Source organism: Salminus brasiliensis, chromosome 17 (assembly GCF_030463535.1).
Source record: "Salminus brasiliensis chromosome 17, fSalBra1.hap2, whole genome shotgun sequence".
NCBI lineage: Eukaryota > Metazoa > Chordata > Actinopteri > Characiformes > Bryconidae > Salminus > Salminus brasiliensis.
This window is the reverse complement of record NC_132894.1, coordinates 22,634,974-22,651,983: the sequence shown is the minus strand read 5'-3', so window position 1 is coordinate 22,651,983 and position 17,010 is coordinate 22,634,974.

Sequence of the window (17,010 nt, the reverse complement as noted above, 5' to 3'; positions counted from 1 at the left end):
AAGAGAACAAAACACAGGCAGACATCACTGTATGGTGCTCCTGTTTCAGTTTGGACAAAGCTTATAGAAACACAAGTGACTCAGGCAATGGAGGTGAAGCTGAGAAGCCTCGACCAAGAAGCTCCCATAAAAGACTGAAATTTAGCGCTGTACAACATCAGAAAGTTTTCAGAGGATCACTAATTTGGATCTACAGCCAAAAACTCACTGGTTTATATAATGGCTAAAAATCTCAATTTCTATACAAGAGAAGAAACACTGCAAACAGCTTAGATGGCGAGGTTGATCTGCTAGGCCTAACAGACATGGAGGGATGAGGAGGTTCTCTGTGTTTTGAAATGAACATCTCCGAGCTTCTCGGTTCAGAACTCAAGTCCACACTCGCTGAAGAGTTCAAAGGCATAGAAGCAAAACCGCAGACGTAGTGAATAACAGAACTCTGCTCCGCTCCAACTTCAAGCACTGTGTAATAATCAGAAAAGGAATAACAATATACAGTTATGAAGAAGGAGTGTGAGTAGGTGCTGGACAGAGAGATAATGAAGGTCTGATTCCAGAACATAGACGAATGGACACCTCCAGACTGGACAGCAGGGCATCTCAGTACATGTAAAAGAGAGAGACAGAGAGGGGTTAGGATGGTTGTGTTGGAACTCTGCTGAGTAGTGGGACAGGCCTGATACCAAGACACCGGAACTGAACCAAAAAAGGGCAACTCCAGGCAGGCAGCTCAGGACATGAGGAGAGAAAAAGATGAAGATTAGAACAAGCTTTACGTTTAGTGAGAGACCTGTAGCAGAAATAGTTAGAGACACAACCACAATAATAGTAATAAAAAGCCTGGAATCAGAGCAGGACAGAACAGTGGTGAAATGTAATCAGAGCATGACAGAACACAGAACTGGAGAGAAGTTGTTCATCTAGATTTAAAGACTGAGTGTGTGTCTGATTCCCAGATATCAACAGGAAGCTTGTTCCAAAGTTGGGGGCTTTATAAAAGAACGCTCTTCCTCCTGCACTGTTTTTTCTAATACGTGGGACTGATAATAGGCCAGCATCTTGTGAGCGGAGTGTACGTGGAGGGTTGTAAGGTGTAAGAAGTTCCTTCAGATAATGTGGGGTCAGACCATTGAGAGATTAATATTTTAGAAGTATTTTATGATCTGTACTGAATTTAACAGCTAATTAGTGTAAGGATAAAAGAACTGGACTAATATGATCAGATTTCCTAGCTCTAGTTCGTACCCTGGCAGCAGCATTCTGAACAAGCTGGAGCTTATGAAGAGATTTACCTGAACTTCCAGCCTACAAAAAGCTCTCAGATTTCAGCTGTCAGTCTTCACTGTGAGGAACATGGTGAGGAAACTGAAGACCATAGGCACAGTTCTAGTTACGGCCCGAAGTGGCAGGTCAAGAAAAATCTCAGATAGGCAGAGGTGAAGGATGGTAAGTACAGTCATAGTCAACCCACAGACCAGCTCCAAAGACCTACATCATCATGCTGCAGATGGAGTCACTGCGCATCGTTCAACTACTCAGCGCACTTTACACAAGGAGAGGCTGTATGGGAGAGTAATGCAGAAGCAGCCTTTTCTGCACACGCCACAAACAGAGTCGCTGGAGGTCTGCTAAAGCACAGTTGGACAAGCCAGCTTCATTTTAGAATAAGGTGCTGTGGACTGATGAAAGTAAAATTGAGTAATTTGGACATTAGGGGTGGTATACATGGAGGAAAAAGAACAGCATTCCAAGACTAACACTTGCTACCCACAGTACAGTCTGGTGTCTGTGTGGCCAGTGCAGAATTAAATGTCCTGAATATTTAGATTCTCAGGGTTGTTTAAACCAGAGAATTTTTCAGGGATCCAAATTTATTACAATTTGCCAACAAGAGGTTGCCAAGTCAACTGTGAGACTGAAATGAATACGGCGTCCCGTCTCTTCTAAATGTATAAGGCAAGCGGTCTAATTCATTTACTTACAGTCACCTCGGGTACAGAGTCTCAGAGTCAGTAGAGCGCCTGAATTGACTCAGAATCACTCATTGGGATGACGGCGGCCGCCTCTGTCGCTTTCTGATCCTGTCTCTGAAAACTCTGGACCCAGAGGAATATTGGGATCTTGGTGGAACCTCCAAAACTGAGGTAGTGGGATTTGCATCTCTGCGCTTAAATAATCAACTCGATCGGTCAGTCTTAGGAATGTAGGGAAACACTTTAATCCTGCAGTAAACGTAACGCCGGAGGAAGACTTCAGAACTGAGTCTGATCAAGAAAAACCTTGTCGAACTGTCAGTTACACTGAAATCTTGTTCAAATGGTTCTGGCTAAGACTACTTAGATTACTTAAAGGGAAAGAGAAAACCCTCCTACCTAAAATTGGGTGCAGTGGTAAATTTAATACTACTTGGCAACCTGTCTTGACTTACAGTGAGTCCAAGAAGTATTTGATCCCTTGCTGATTTTCTTCGTTGGCCCACTAATAAAGACATGATCATTCTATACTTTTAATGGTAGATGTATTCTTACATGGAGAGACAGAATATTAAAAAGAAAATCCAGAAAATAAATCTAAGGAATATATATTAATTGATTTGTATTTCATGGAGTGAAATAAGTATTTGATCCCTTAGTATTCATTAGCAGTTTTGGCTTTTACAGACCAGTTAGACACTCCCAATCAACTTGTTACCTGACCTGAAGCCACCTGTTCTCACTAATCACTTGTGTGAAAAACACCTGTCCACAGAATCAGACAGATCACACAGATTTCAAGTCTCCAACATGGGTAAAACCAAAGAGCTGTCACAGGACCTCAGAGTCAGAATTGTTGACCTTCACAAAGCTGGAATGGGCTACAAAAAGATTAGTAAGGTGTTGGATGTGAAAGTAACAACTATTGGTGCAATTATCAGAAAGTTTAAAGAGTATAACATGACAATCAACAGACCTCGGCCCGGTGCTCCAAAGAAGATTTCGCCTCGTGGGGTGGCAATGATGCTGAGAACAGTCAGAAATCGTCCTGCAACCACTCGGCAGGAGTTAGCAAATGACCTGAAGGCAGCTGGGACCACAGTTTGCAAGGAAACAATTGGCAACACTTTGCGCAACAATGGATTCACATCCTGCAGTGCCCGAAAGGTACCCCTGCTGAAGAGAGCACATGTGGAGGCGCGCCTCAAGTATGCCAATGATCATTTGAAAGATGAACCAAGTTATTGGGAGAAGGTTTTGTGGTCAGACGAGACCAAAATTGAACTTTTTGGCCTCAACTCCACCCGCCATGTGTGGAGGAAGAAAAATGCTGCCTATGACCCCAAGAACACTGTGCCCACCGTCAAGCATGGAGGTGGAAGCATAATGTTTTGGGGGTGTTTCTCTGCCAAGGGTACAGGGCTACTTCACCGCATCACTGGGAAGATGGATGGAGCCATGTACCGCACAATCCTGAGGGACAACCTCCTCCCCTCTGCCAGGGATCTGAAAATGGGCCGTGGTTGGGTCTTCCAACATGATAACGACCCTAAACATACAGCAAAGGCAACAAAGGATTGGCTCAAGAAAAATCACATTAAGGTCATGGAGTGGCCCAGCCAGTCGCCAGACCTCAATCCGATCGAAAATCTATGGAGGGAGCTGAAGGTCAGAGTTGCCAAGCGACAGCCCACCAACCTTCATGATTTAGAGAGGATCTGCAAAGAAGAGTGGGCCAAAATTCCCCCTGGTGTGTGTGCTAAACTTGTGGTTAACTACAACAAACGTCTCACCGCTGTGCTTGCAAACAAAGGCTTTGCCACTAAGTATTGAGTGTGTTTGGCAAGAGGGATCAAATACTTATTTTCCTCATTGAAATACAAATTAATTAAAATATATTCTTTAAAATTATATTCTGGATTTTTGTCTTGATATTCTGTCTCTCCATGTTAGAATATATCTACCATTAAAAGTGCAGAAGGATAGTGTCTTTATTAGTGGGCAAACAAAGAAAATCAGCAAGGGATCAAATACTTCTTGGACTCACTGTAAATAGACAATATGGACTCTGAGGATTAATTGGCTGGTTAGCACACAGCCTGAAATCTATTTCACTATTTAAAATTCTGCAGTCATTTACATTTACTCTCTTACCCCATGTGTTTCTTTGGACACTTGTATGAGCTTTTATAACTTCATATTCAGAAATTACCTGTAGTTTTAGTTAGAGTTTTAAGGTCATCATAAATACAGAAACACTCAGCTTCCAGGAGACCCTGTGTGAACTGATTTTATGACCCCCACCAATGTAATTAACAGACCTACACCCTTGATTTAGTTTCACAGAGATCTAGTGAATTAAGGTGGTTCACTTCAGACGGGTCTGGACATGTACTGGCTTAAGCAGGTTGGAGGTTTGGAGTCTGACTGTTTGAGGCTGTGGACAGGTGCCTTTTATACAGATAACGAGGTCAAACAGGTGCCATTAATACAGGTAACAAGTGGAGGACAGAAGAGCTTCAGGTCAGTGAGAGCCAGAAACCTTGACTAGTCCAGAAAAACTTATTTACCATAATTTACAAATAAATTCTTCATAAATCCTACAATGTGATTTCCTGGATTTTTTTGATTTTTTGTTTTGTCTCTCATAGTTGAAATGAACCTATGATAAATTACAGACCTCTCATATCTTTCTAAGTAAGAGAACTTGCACAATCAGTGGCTGACTAAATACTTTTTTGCCCCACTGTATATTTAACAGCCCAAACTCAATGCAGAACTGCTTGTACTCGGAAAGATGGAAGAATTTATATAAATTCTAATAAGATTTATAAAGCAGATTTTCCAACGTTACAATTACAAACCATGACCGTCTCAACACTGCAGAATTTGTCTGAAATACTACGAGTGACACTGATATTACTTTTTAATACAAGCAGAAAAGTGATAGAATAAATGGGTGGAATCAAGTAAATCACTTACCTGCCAACTATGCAGTTCACTAACCTGACAGTGTGACTGGGAAGGGCCAGTCAGTCCTGGCCTGGCACCTTCTTGATGCTCCTGGAGAGAACGATGGACCCCAGGCGGCACAGGTGAAGTATCATCTCTGAGGTAGAGGACCAGACGCAGCCAAAAGCTCTCCCAGCTGTCCACAAAGACAGAGCAGACGGACCTGTCCCACAGCCAGCAGTGGAGCGAGAAGAGCTGAGGAAACGGCTCCCTTACTGGTCTATAAGTGGTCAGGGGGCTGAAGACGATGATCCTGATGTCTGGCTTTTCCCGAAAAGTGTCCAGAAGCGTACGGCAGTGCTTCTTCAGGACCATGCTGCATCAGGAGGAGAACAGTGTAGAACGATGGTGCCAAAGCCACCTGGCAACATCCAGGAAGCGAGCACCTGGTAAAAAGGAGAACGTGGCGTTACTCTTTAGGGTCGATACTTTGAGGGTTTTACAGAAGAATCTTCAACAGTGAGAACACCGCCCTAAGGAGTCTTCCTCTGTGCAGGAGCAGGTGAAGAGCTGAGGTCCTTGAACCAGTTAGCAGAGCTGAGAACTTGCTGTGGTGGAAGAGCCCTCTGCTTTTTCCAGCCGCTTTTTAGATGCGGGAGTGGAGATGACGACCCTCTGTGTCTGTGGCGCCGGTTGTGTTGGAATTAAGATGGTCACGTTAGAGGAGTCACGGGCAGCCTCCAACCTCGTCATCGAAGTTTGACCGCCTCTAGAGCAGCAGCTACAAGCTTGACGACCTCCTGGAGAGCTCGTACCTGAGCGGGCGGACAGAAACAGACAGAAACGCAATAACAGGGAGCAGAGAGCACAAGGATTACAACAACTGGCTCAGATGAAGACAAAGCCACAAAAGTGGTACCAAGTTACCCATTAAAGAGAACAACAGGCTTTATTACCTGAATGTGGTCAATGATCACAGTGGTGATGGTTGCAGTGTGTTACAATATTCAAACAGCATGAAATCCTTGTTCACTGTAATTATGATGTTTCACAATATGCAGTAGAGAGCATGGAAATCAAGGGTAAGATTGATTAACTGAACTGTGAAGTCTGCAGACAAGACAAATCTGCTCAGAGTAGAAACAGAACCTGATGCATGAGCAAAAGCAGTACTTGAACTAGTACATACTGACCTAGCTGCTCCTATAGATCCAGTGGGGGTGGGGAGGGAAACTCCAGACAAGCAGCTCCAGACAGGGAGCTCAGGACATGAGGAGAGAGAGAGAGAAAAAGATGACGATTAGAACAAGCTTTACGTTTAGTGAGAGACCTGTAGCAGAAATAGTTAGAGACACAACCACAATAATAGTGATAAAAAGCCTGTAATCAGAGCAGGACAGAACAGTGGTGAAATGTAATCAGAGCAGGACAGAACACAGAACTGGAGAGTTCTCTGAAAGCTGGTGTTAGAGAGAGAAGTTTTTCATCTAGATTTAAAGACTGAGAGTGTGTCTGATTCCCGGATATTAACAGGGAGCTTGTTCCAAAGTTGGGGGCTTTGTAAAAGAACGCTCTTCCTCCTGCACTGTTTTTTCTAATACGTGGGACTGATAATAGGCCAGCATCTTGCGAGCGGAGTGTACGTGGAGGGCTGTAAGGTGTAAGAAGTTCCTCCAGATAATGTGGGGTCAAGACCATTGAGAGATTAATATTTTAGAAGTATTTTATGATCTGTACTGAATTTAACAGGTAATCAGTGTAAGGATGAAAGAATTTGACTAATATGATCAAATGTCCTAGCTCTAGTTCGTACCCTGGCAGCAGCATTCTGAACAAGCTGGAGCTTATGAAGAGATTTACCTGAACTTCCAGCCTACAGCACTGCAGTAGTCCAGCCTTGAGGTTCTGAGGGTGCCCACATTTATGCACCTGCCTAATTTTGTTTGAATAATTATTGCACACTTTCTATAAATCCTATAAACTTCATTTCTCTTCTCAAATATCACTGTGTTCATAGGCTTTATGATATATTTAACTGAAATTACTGATCAGCACAACCAATGATTTATAAAGGAAAATCATCAAAATTATCAGGGGTGCCCAAACTTTTTCATACCACTGAAAAAGGTATTACCCAATTTCACCTTCACAGGACTGCAGAAATGTTCTCCGAGTGGTAAGCCTGAATCCGGGATCCGGGTTAAAGTAACCTCAAGGTCTAAGAATATGGCGACCCGTAATTCCTAAGACAAGCGGTCTAATTAATTTACTTAAGGTCACCTCGGGTACAGAGTCTCAGAGTCAGTAGAGCGCCTGAATTGACTCAGAATCACTCATTGGGATGACGGCGGCCGCCTCTGTCGCTTTCTGATCCTGTCTCTGAAAACTCTGGACCCAGAGGAATATTGGGATCTCGGTGGAACCTCCAAAACTGTGGTAGTCTGATTTGCTTCTCTGCGCATTGTTTCAAAGTAACAAAACGTACAAGACAAGAAAAGCAGATTCACCATTTGACATTTTTTGACTGATGGAATTTGGCTTCCCTCTGTAACCCAGCTGTGCTGTGAACACACGTGCCTGGAGCGGTGGGCAAAAGTACGTAAAGGTCTTGCTCAAGAGTGGCAGTTTGCCGAGCCCAGGGATCGAACACACAACACTGTCAAATAGCCAGGAGCTCTAAACGCGGAGCCACCACTGGCCCCTACAGCCACCACTGGCCCCTACAAAATCTAATAATATTTTTAAAGCAGATTTTCCAACGTTACAACTACAAACCATGACAGTCTTGATACTGCAGGATTTGTCTGAAATATTATGAGTGACACTGATATTACTTTTTAATACAAGCAGAAAAGTGACTGAATAAATGGGTGGAATCAAGTAAATCATGTAAATCACTTACCTGCCAACTACGCAGTTCACTAACCTGACAGTGTGAATGGGAAGGGTCAGTCAGTCCAGGCCTTAAACCTTCTTGATGTTCCCGGAGAGAACGATGGACCATCTCTGTGTTAGAGGACCGGACGCAGCCGAAAGCTCTTCCAGTTCTCTACAAAGTCAGTGCAGACGGACCTATCCCACAGCCAGCAGTGGCCCGAAGCCGATGGTCCGAGTGTCTGTTTTTTTCCGAAAAGAGGACAGAAGAGTACTGCAGTGCTTTTTCAGGGCCACGCTGCATCAGATGGAGAATAGTGGAGAACAATGGTGCCAAAGCCACCTGGCGACATCCAGGTGAAAACAGCTGTGGTGGTGGAAGAGTCCTCCAGACTTTTCCCAGCCACACTGACATTTCCAGGCCCTTTCAGGTGCAGGAGAGGAAATGATGACCTTCTGTGTCTGCCTCGTTGGTAGAGCTGGAATTAAGACGGTCACACCTCGTCTTCAGTCGGTGGAATTTGGACTGCCTCTACAACAGCAGCTGGGTCTGCCGCACAAGCTTGACAACCTCCTGGGTAGCTTATTCCTCTGTGGTTGCCTCTGTGTAAAAACACAGACAAAAACGCAAACAATGGTCAGTGAGAGAATACTGTACAGTAACAGGGAGCAGAGAGCACAAGCATCACAACAACTGGCTCAAATAAAGAAGACAAAGCCACAAAAGTGGTACCAAGTTCACCATTAAAGAGTACAATAGGCTTTATTACCTGATGAAGCATGAAGATCAAGGGTAAGACTGATGAACTGAACTGTGAAGTCTGCAGACAAGACAAATCTGCTCAGAGTAGAAACAGAACCTGATGCTCGAGCAAAAGCAGTACTTGAACTAGTACATACTGACCTAGCTGCTCCTATAGATCCAGTGGGGGTGGGGAGGGAAACTCCAGACAAGCAGCTCCAGACAGGGAGCTCAGGACATGAGGAGAGAGAGAGAGAAAAAGATGACGATTAGAACAAGCTTTACGTTTAGTGAGAGACCTGTAGCAGAAATAGTTAGAGACACAACCACAATAATAGTGATAAAAAGCCTGTAATCAGAGCAGGACAGAACAGTGGTGAAATGTAATCAGAGCAGGACAGAACACAGAACTGGAGAGTTCTCTGAAAGCTGGTGTTAGAGAGAGAAGTTTTTCATCTAGATTTAAAGACTGAGAGTGTGTCTGATTCCTGGATATTAACAGGGAGCTTGTTCCAAAGTTGTGGGCTTTATAAAAAGAAGGCTCTTCCTCCTGCACTGTTTTTTCTAATACGTGGGACTGATAATAGGCCAGCATCTTGCGAGCGGAGTGTACGTGGAGGGCTGTAAGGTGTAAGAAGTTCCTCCAGATAATGTGGGGTCAAGACCATTGAGAGATTAATATTTTAGAAGTATTTTATGATCTGTACTGAATTTAACAGGTAATCAGTGTAAGGATGAAAGAATTTGACTAATATGATCAAATTTCCTAGCTCTAGTTCGTACCCTGGCAGCAGCATTCTGAAAAAGCTGGAGCTTATGAAGAGATTTACCTGAACTTCCTGCAGAAATGTTCTGTGAGTGGTAAGCCTGAAACATCCACTGTTAGAATTGTGTCCCTACTGAGGGAGAGGGGTACTGAAATTTAAGTGTTTCTTTGCTGCTTTGGACATCTGCGTCCTTTGAGTCCGGATCACGTCAAAAAGTCAATGGTCTAAAACAAATATAAAAATTAAAATATCAAAAGGGATCCGGGTTAAAGTAACCTGAAGGTCTAAGAATATGGCGACCCGTAATTCCTAAGACAAGCGGTCTAATTAATTTACTTAAGGTCACCTCGGGTACAGAGTCTCAGAGTCAGTAGAGCGCCTGAATTGACTCAGAATCACTCATTGGGATGACGGCGGCCGCCTCTGTCGCTTTCTGATCCTGTCTCTGAAAACTCTGGACCCAGAGGAATGTTGGGATCTCGGTGGAACCTCCAAAACCGTGGTAGTCTGATTTGCTTCTCTGCGCATTGTTTCAAAGTAACAAAACGTACAAGACAAGAAAACCAGATTCACCATTTGACATTTTTTGACTGATGGAATTTGGCTTCCCTCTGTAACCCAGCTGTGCTGTGAACACACGTGCCTGGAGCGGTGGGCAAAAGTACGTAAAGGTCTTCCTCAAGACCTGTACTGCTACAGGGTCTGTAATGAACCACAGAGCTTTAAAGAGATTCAGCTAAATCAACATTCTGGGTTGAGGCTATGAAAGAGGAGAGGACTTCCCTCATTGAATATGACACATTTACTCTGACCCCTCTCCCAGAAGCTGAGCATGCAGTGAGGGGAAGGAGGGTCTAAGATTAAAAACTGTAGATGGAGCAGAAACGTTCTCTAGATGAAAATGGCTTTACACTGAAATCAGGAGGATAACACTGATAATCTGGGTCGATGATCATTTACCAGTTTTCCTACTCTTAGGATGGAGGCAGCAGCAGCAGCACAATCCCTGATTATCATTAAGAGTAGTAGTACTGAATGATGGTGTAGTAAAAGAATTTATATCAATTCTAATAAGATTTTTAAAGCAGATTTTCTGAAGCTCCAGTTATAAACCATGTGGAGGACAGAGACAGTCTCCACACTGCAGGGTTAGTCTGAGACACTATGAGGGACACTGATTTATTACTTTTTAAAACAAGCAGAGAAATGACAGAATAAATGATGATTAAATCCAGTAAATCATGTAAATCACTCACCTGCCCACTGTCCAGCTCACTAACCTGAACGCCGGACCTCTTTGGGCTCCGAGGACCTCGAACCGGTCAGCAGAGGTGAAAACCGGCGGTGGAGGTGGAGGAGTCCTCGGCTTTTTCAAGGCCACGCGGACGCCCCCACAGGCCCTCTCCGGTGCGGGAGAGGAGACGACGACCCTCCGTGAGACAGAGGACTGTACAGCAGCACAGGGAGCAGAGAGCTCCAGGACCACAGCAGCTGTCTCAGAGGAAGGAGACAGAGCTGAGAGTAAAGGCTGTAAAGGAGGGCCGGCCGGTCGCTCGACGCTCTGTGAAGAATCACAGCTCGAGCTTCTAAAGCAGAACCGCGTCCAAACACGCGCTCAAACATACCGGAGATCACGTGAACGCCGGAAGTGACGCTTCGTTACGCAATCACGTTTCAAGGCGCGTCAGTTCCCCGGTCCCGCTGCAGACCCGAGCAACGAGCTAGCAGTGTGAAGCTAGCAACACTTGGACAGAGTAGCGAACGAAATCCTGTCAAAATAAAAGTCCCTCCTAAACCGGAATAAAAATATTTCTGACTCTCTAAACTGAAAATGATAAACTAGTTTAAGAAAGCAGTGTTTACAACTATTTAAAAGATTATTAAAAGTAACTCAAATTAATAACTGTAAATAAAAACAGATATAAAGGAAAATTGTTTCTATACTGAGTGTTGCTGGGAATAGTTTTTCTTTCTCTGGCACTTTATTAATATAATCTTAATCAGGAAACATAAATCTTTAATAAAAGTGGCATTATGAAGGAAAATATAGGGCTTTAGACACTGGCACCATGTTTATCCCGCAATGACAAAGTGAAAACAGAGTTTTCTAATAAATTTCTGCAAATTTATTTAAAAAAAGAAAAACTAAAATGTTGCAGTGACATAAGTATTCAGACCCTTTACTTAGTACTTAGTTGAAGCACCTTTGGCAGTGATTACAGACTCCAGTCTTCTTGGGTATGAGGCTGCAAGGTTTGCTCACCTGGATTTGGGGATTTTCGGCCTTTCTTCTCTGCAGATCCTCTCCGTAAGGTTGGATGGGGACGTCAGTGGACAGCAATTCTCAGGGCTCTTCAGAGATTTTTAATAGGGTGTAAAGCAGGGCTCTGAGAATGAGGCCACAGTGTGGAGTTCACTTCATTTCACAGTATTGGACCCAAAAGAGGAAAAGACAGACACAGATCAGAATTCATTTGAAGGATTAACTAAAAATAGTTTATGTAAACAAATAAAATATTCACCAAGTAACTCCTCACATTCTTTCAATTTTTTTTTAAACAAGGACAGAAGTGTTCTCCTTTTAGCTGCTGGATTTCCTGAGGGGGGGGCAGGAGGCACTCCTGCTGGTGGAGGGGACTGACTGGCTCACAGGGTCAGACTTGGCACAGGAGGGCGCGTCATCTTCCCCTTTCTGCTGTGGCCTCACCCTGCTCAGTGTCCATCCCTGTAGGGGGACTTCTTAGCTCCTAAAAGACATACATGTGATGGTACAGTGTTGTCCCTATTAGCTGCTCGTACAGAAAAGACACCTCATCATTCTGTGCTCACCTTTTGCCCAGCACCAGTGGAAAGTTGGGAATCTCTGAAAACACACTTTCTAAACACTGTTTTTCTGGTTAGGACGATGGAACATAACAGACACCAGCGCAAGCCCTTATACCTACAGTCATTATCATTATGTGGAACATGACATGCACCTTATATATATTTAAGTTGTCCCTTTTTTTGGTCATTTGCTCAGGAGAACCCTTATTCTCCAGGCCTAAGTCTCTGTGAATTGTCCTGTAAACCAGGCACCCTGAGTCCGGCATGAATAAAGATGCAGGTTATTTTTGGACAGGCGGCATGATGGAGCCACAAACCCAGTTTCTGGGACTCGGAGGAGAGGAGGAGGTTTGGGGGTTTCTGGATGCAGCCCAGTAGCAGCAGTGAGGAGACCGGCCTTAAGCAGTGTGGCTGACCTTTCCCTCATAATGCCGCTAAAATCATTTTCCACAGTGAATTACTTCTGCTCCACTTTATGAAAATAAACTGAAATGAAATAGAAATATAGAAAATGTGTGAATCTGCTGGACTTTCATTTAAAAAGACAAAACATGAAGCAGTTTCTCTCTGAAGGTCAGGTGTTGTTTCCAAACCGACTAAAGAGAATAAAAGTGCTTGATAAAGCTCCTCCGTATTGGAGGGTTTTAACTGGAGACGATGTGAAATGAGCTCTAATAAAACACTGAAGTGTTTCTGTTTATTTCTGTGTTCAGCAGATGTTCAGTCTACATGCAGATTAAACAGGGGGATTTTTCACATCATCAAATATTAATAAACGTGACTATTTTATTTACGAGGAGAACAAAGCAGTTACACACTCAGATCAAACACATGCAGTTAAATGTAGATAAAATGACATTCAGTGAAGAGAAGAAACACAGGCAGACATCACTGTATGGAGCTCCCGTCTCAGTCTGGACGAAGCTGATGAACACAAGTGAATCAGGCGATGGAGGTGTAGTGTTTTATTAGAACAGCAGGTGGCGCAGTAGAGCTGAGGAGCTGAGAAGCACTTTGACTTCAACTGTGTTAAAAAGCCTGAAAGGGAGTTTTTACACTGTTTTTACACTGTTTTTACACTGTAACCGGACACACACACACACACACACACACACACACCATATAAAATGCTAAAACTAACATTTTTAAGAAACTGCTTCACCACTAAACATGGGATCAACATACAAACTCCAAATGTTGCATCATGATAATTTATCTTCAGACCTAGAAAAGATACAATTACACAGAGGAGGATGATGGTGATGATGATGATGATGATGATGATGATGATGGTGATGGTGATGATGATGATAATGGTGAGGATGATGGTGATAATGATGATGGTGATGGTGATGATGGTGGTGATGATGATGATGGTGATGATGGTGATGATGATGATGATGATGGTGGTGGTGATGATGATGATGATGATGGTGAGGATGAGGATGAGGATGATGATGGTGAGAATAATGGTGATGATGATAATGATGGTGATGATGAGGATGAAAGGATGGTGATGATGATAATGATGATGGTGATGGTGATGGTGATGATGATGATGATGATGATGATGGTGAGGATGGTGGTGATGATGATGATGGTGATGATGATAATGATGATGGTGGTGATGATAATGATGATGGTGTTGATGATGATGATGATGATGATGATGGTGAGGATGGTGGTGATGATAATGATGGTGATGATGAGGATGAAAGGATGGTGATGATGATGATGATGGTGTTGATGATGATGATGATGATGATGGTGAGGATGGTGGTGATGATGATGGTGATGATGATAATGATGATGGTGGTGATGATGATGATGATGATGATGATGGTGGTGATGGTGATGATGATGATGATGTTGATGATGGTGATGCTGATCAGGAACTGATCAGGAACCTGTGAACAGAGAGCAGAACAGTCCAAACCTGTTAGTGTTCATATAAGCTACATCAGCAAGGAGCTTCCTCTCCCCTTTAGATGATCTAGACTGAGATTCATTTTTAAAGTATGTGAGATATTTCCTCTGATTGATCATCAGTGTGACCTTCATTTTAAAACACAGTCTGAGAGAAAGCTCTATCCTCACGCTGCTCAAATACTCGTGTTACTTTAATATCAGTGCAGCAATATTTTCATTTCTGCTCCAATACTTCTGCAGCATTCTGTTCAAAAAGTCCACACAAAGCCTGCTATTGGGGGACATCTGCAATAGCGCCACCTTCAGCTGAGTTGTTAATAAACTGTACAGTTAGCCGTTGCTGTTTTGTAGAAAAGTGTTATTGTTTGTGTGCAGTGTGTAGAGTACAGCCTAAATAACCCTCATGGTTGGAGATGAAAGTGTATAAAGTGTTTAATGTGTGTGTGTGTGTGTGTGTGTGTGTGTTTTCCATTGTAGGAAGAAAAGGGGCTGAGATCCAAACTGGAGAAAAGTGTTTTCCTCCTTTTCATCACAACTCGTCCACAGAAAAGCTCACAACTAATCAGTGAATCAGTTTCTGTCCCGCCTGTCCTGGTCTCCTCTGTTCTGGTCTTACCCTGCCTGTTTTATTTCTAGCTGTGCCGTTTCAGTTGTTCTAGCCTGACCTTGTTTTGCCCTGCCTCGTGCTTTTGTCTCTCGTCAGTTCTGGTCCCTCCTGTGCCTAAGTGTTCACACCTGTACCCCGTTCCTCGCCACGCCCTCGTCCTTGCTTGTGTATATCTACCCCTGTGTTTCACGCTGGCCTTTGTCTGTCTTTGCACATGGTGCACGTGTTTGTTTGCCCTGTCCTTGATGTGTTCCTGTCAGTCAGCGGTTTGTTAATTCATTGTCCAGTGGTTCCTTACCTTAGTTATCTTGTCTGGTTGTACCAATGGTTCAGTTTATTTCTGTGTTTCTAGTCAGTGTGTCATTGTTGCCTCCCTCAGTTTGTGTTCTTAATGTTTCATCTTCTCCAAACAACTGTGAAGTTTATAATATTCGTATCATGTTCAGGAACAGAGCCTGAATGAACAGCTGACCTGCATTACTGATGTGTTCTGGATGTTTCTTTGTTTTGAACTTCTCTCTGTATCTTGATGTGAAACACTGAGTCTGAGCTCTGAGGAGAAAACTCATTAGTGTAGCAGTAATTGGGGAAATGGGACAGCTGATCTCTTTTAGATATGATGTTGACTACTGATGAACTGAGCCAATCACAACTCTCGCTTTCAGCACACCCCTAGTACTGCCCAGCCAATCACAGCTGCTGCACAGAGCAGCACATATACAGCAATTCTGTCCATTTAACTTTTAACTGTGAATTATTTATTTATATATATATATAATGAGAACAGCTTGTTAGAAATAGGGTGATTAATAAAGCTGAACTGAGCAGACAGTGCTTGCGGTTGTTCACTGAAAATGAGCAGTAAATGTTGGAGTTTCTGGAAGCAGCCCGAGGCTTTTTAACACAGTTAAGGTCAAAGTGCTTCTCAGCTCCTCAGCTCTACTGCGCCACCTGCTGTTCTAATAAAACACTACACCTCCATCGCCTGATTCACTTGTGTTCATCAGCTTCGTCCAGACTGAGACGGGAGCTCCATACAGTGATGTCTGCCTGTGTTTCTTCTCTTCACTGAATGTCATTTTATCTACATTTAACTGCATGTATTTGATCTGAGTGTGTAACTGCTTTGTTCTCCTCGTAAATAAAATAGTCACGTTTATTAATATTTGATGATGTGAAAAATCCCCCTGTTTAATGTGCATGTAGACTGAACATCTGCTGAACACAGAAATAAACAGAAACACTTCAGTGTTTTATTAGAGCTCATTTCACATCGTCTCCAGTTAAAACCCTCCAATACGGAGGAGCTTTATCAAGCACTTTTATTCTCTTTAGTCGGTTTGGAAACAACACCTGACCTTCAGAGAGAAACTGCTGCATGTTTTGTTGTGTTTTTAAATAAAAAGTCCAGCAGATTCACACAGTTTCTACATTTCTATTTCATTTCAGTTCATATTTCAGTTCATATTCAGCTCGTTGCTCCCGGGAAAGTGACGCGCCTTGAACGTAATTACGTTCAGTGACGTGCGAAGCGTCACTTCGGGCGATCACGTGATCTCCGGTATTTTGAGCGAGACTCTGAACCGCTGTTTGGATTCGGTTCTTCTTTAGAAGCTCGACTCGTAACAACCTGATTAAATCAACATTAGCGCTTCGTGTTTCCCGCATTAAGTTTGGGCTGTTAAATGTAGGATCTCTAGAAGCTAAAGCAGTCCCTGTCACTGAGATTATTACTGAAAACCTCCTCGGTTCACTGTGTCTTTGTGAAACGGGGGTTAAACCTAATGAATCATTGCTTTGAATGAATCGACTCCCCCAGGCTTGAACTCCTGCAGTTCTCCTCGCAGGTCTGGTCACAGCAGTGGAGTAGCCTCGATCTCTGATCCAGTTCTGGACATAAACCCAAAACTCAGGTTCTGAAGTGAAATCGTTTCTAGTGCTGAGTCTGAAAGTGGCAGACTCTTCCCCGGCTTCTAAAAAGCAGCTCTCTCTTCTGTTTATTACAGTCTGTCGTCCTCCTGGACTTCATACACATTTACTGAGTGAATTTGCTGACTTCTTATCAGAGGGAGCTTTCTCTACTGATAAGACTTTAAATGTTGGAGATTTCAATATTCACTTGGAGACTCAGGACCCCTCAGAACTGGTTTAATCAATCTTAGATGTCCAACTCCGAGATGCAACCATACACACCTAGTTCTGACCCTGGGTATTGAGACAGTCAGCATAGTCAGCATCTCTCAGCCTGACTCTATCTCTGACCACTACCTAACCATGTAGTCTTAAACCAGGAGATCCTCCTGCAGCCTCGCTTTATGAGCAAGCGTACCATAACAACCT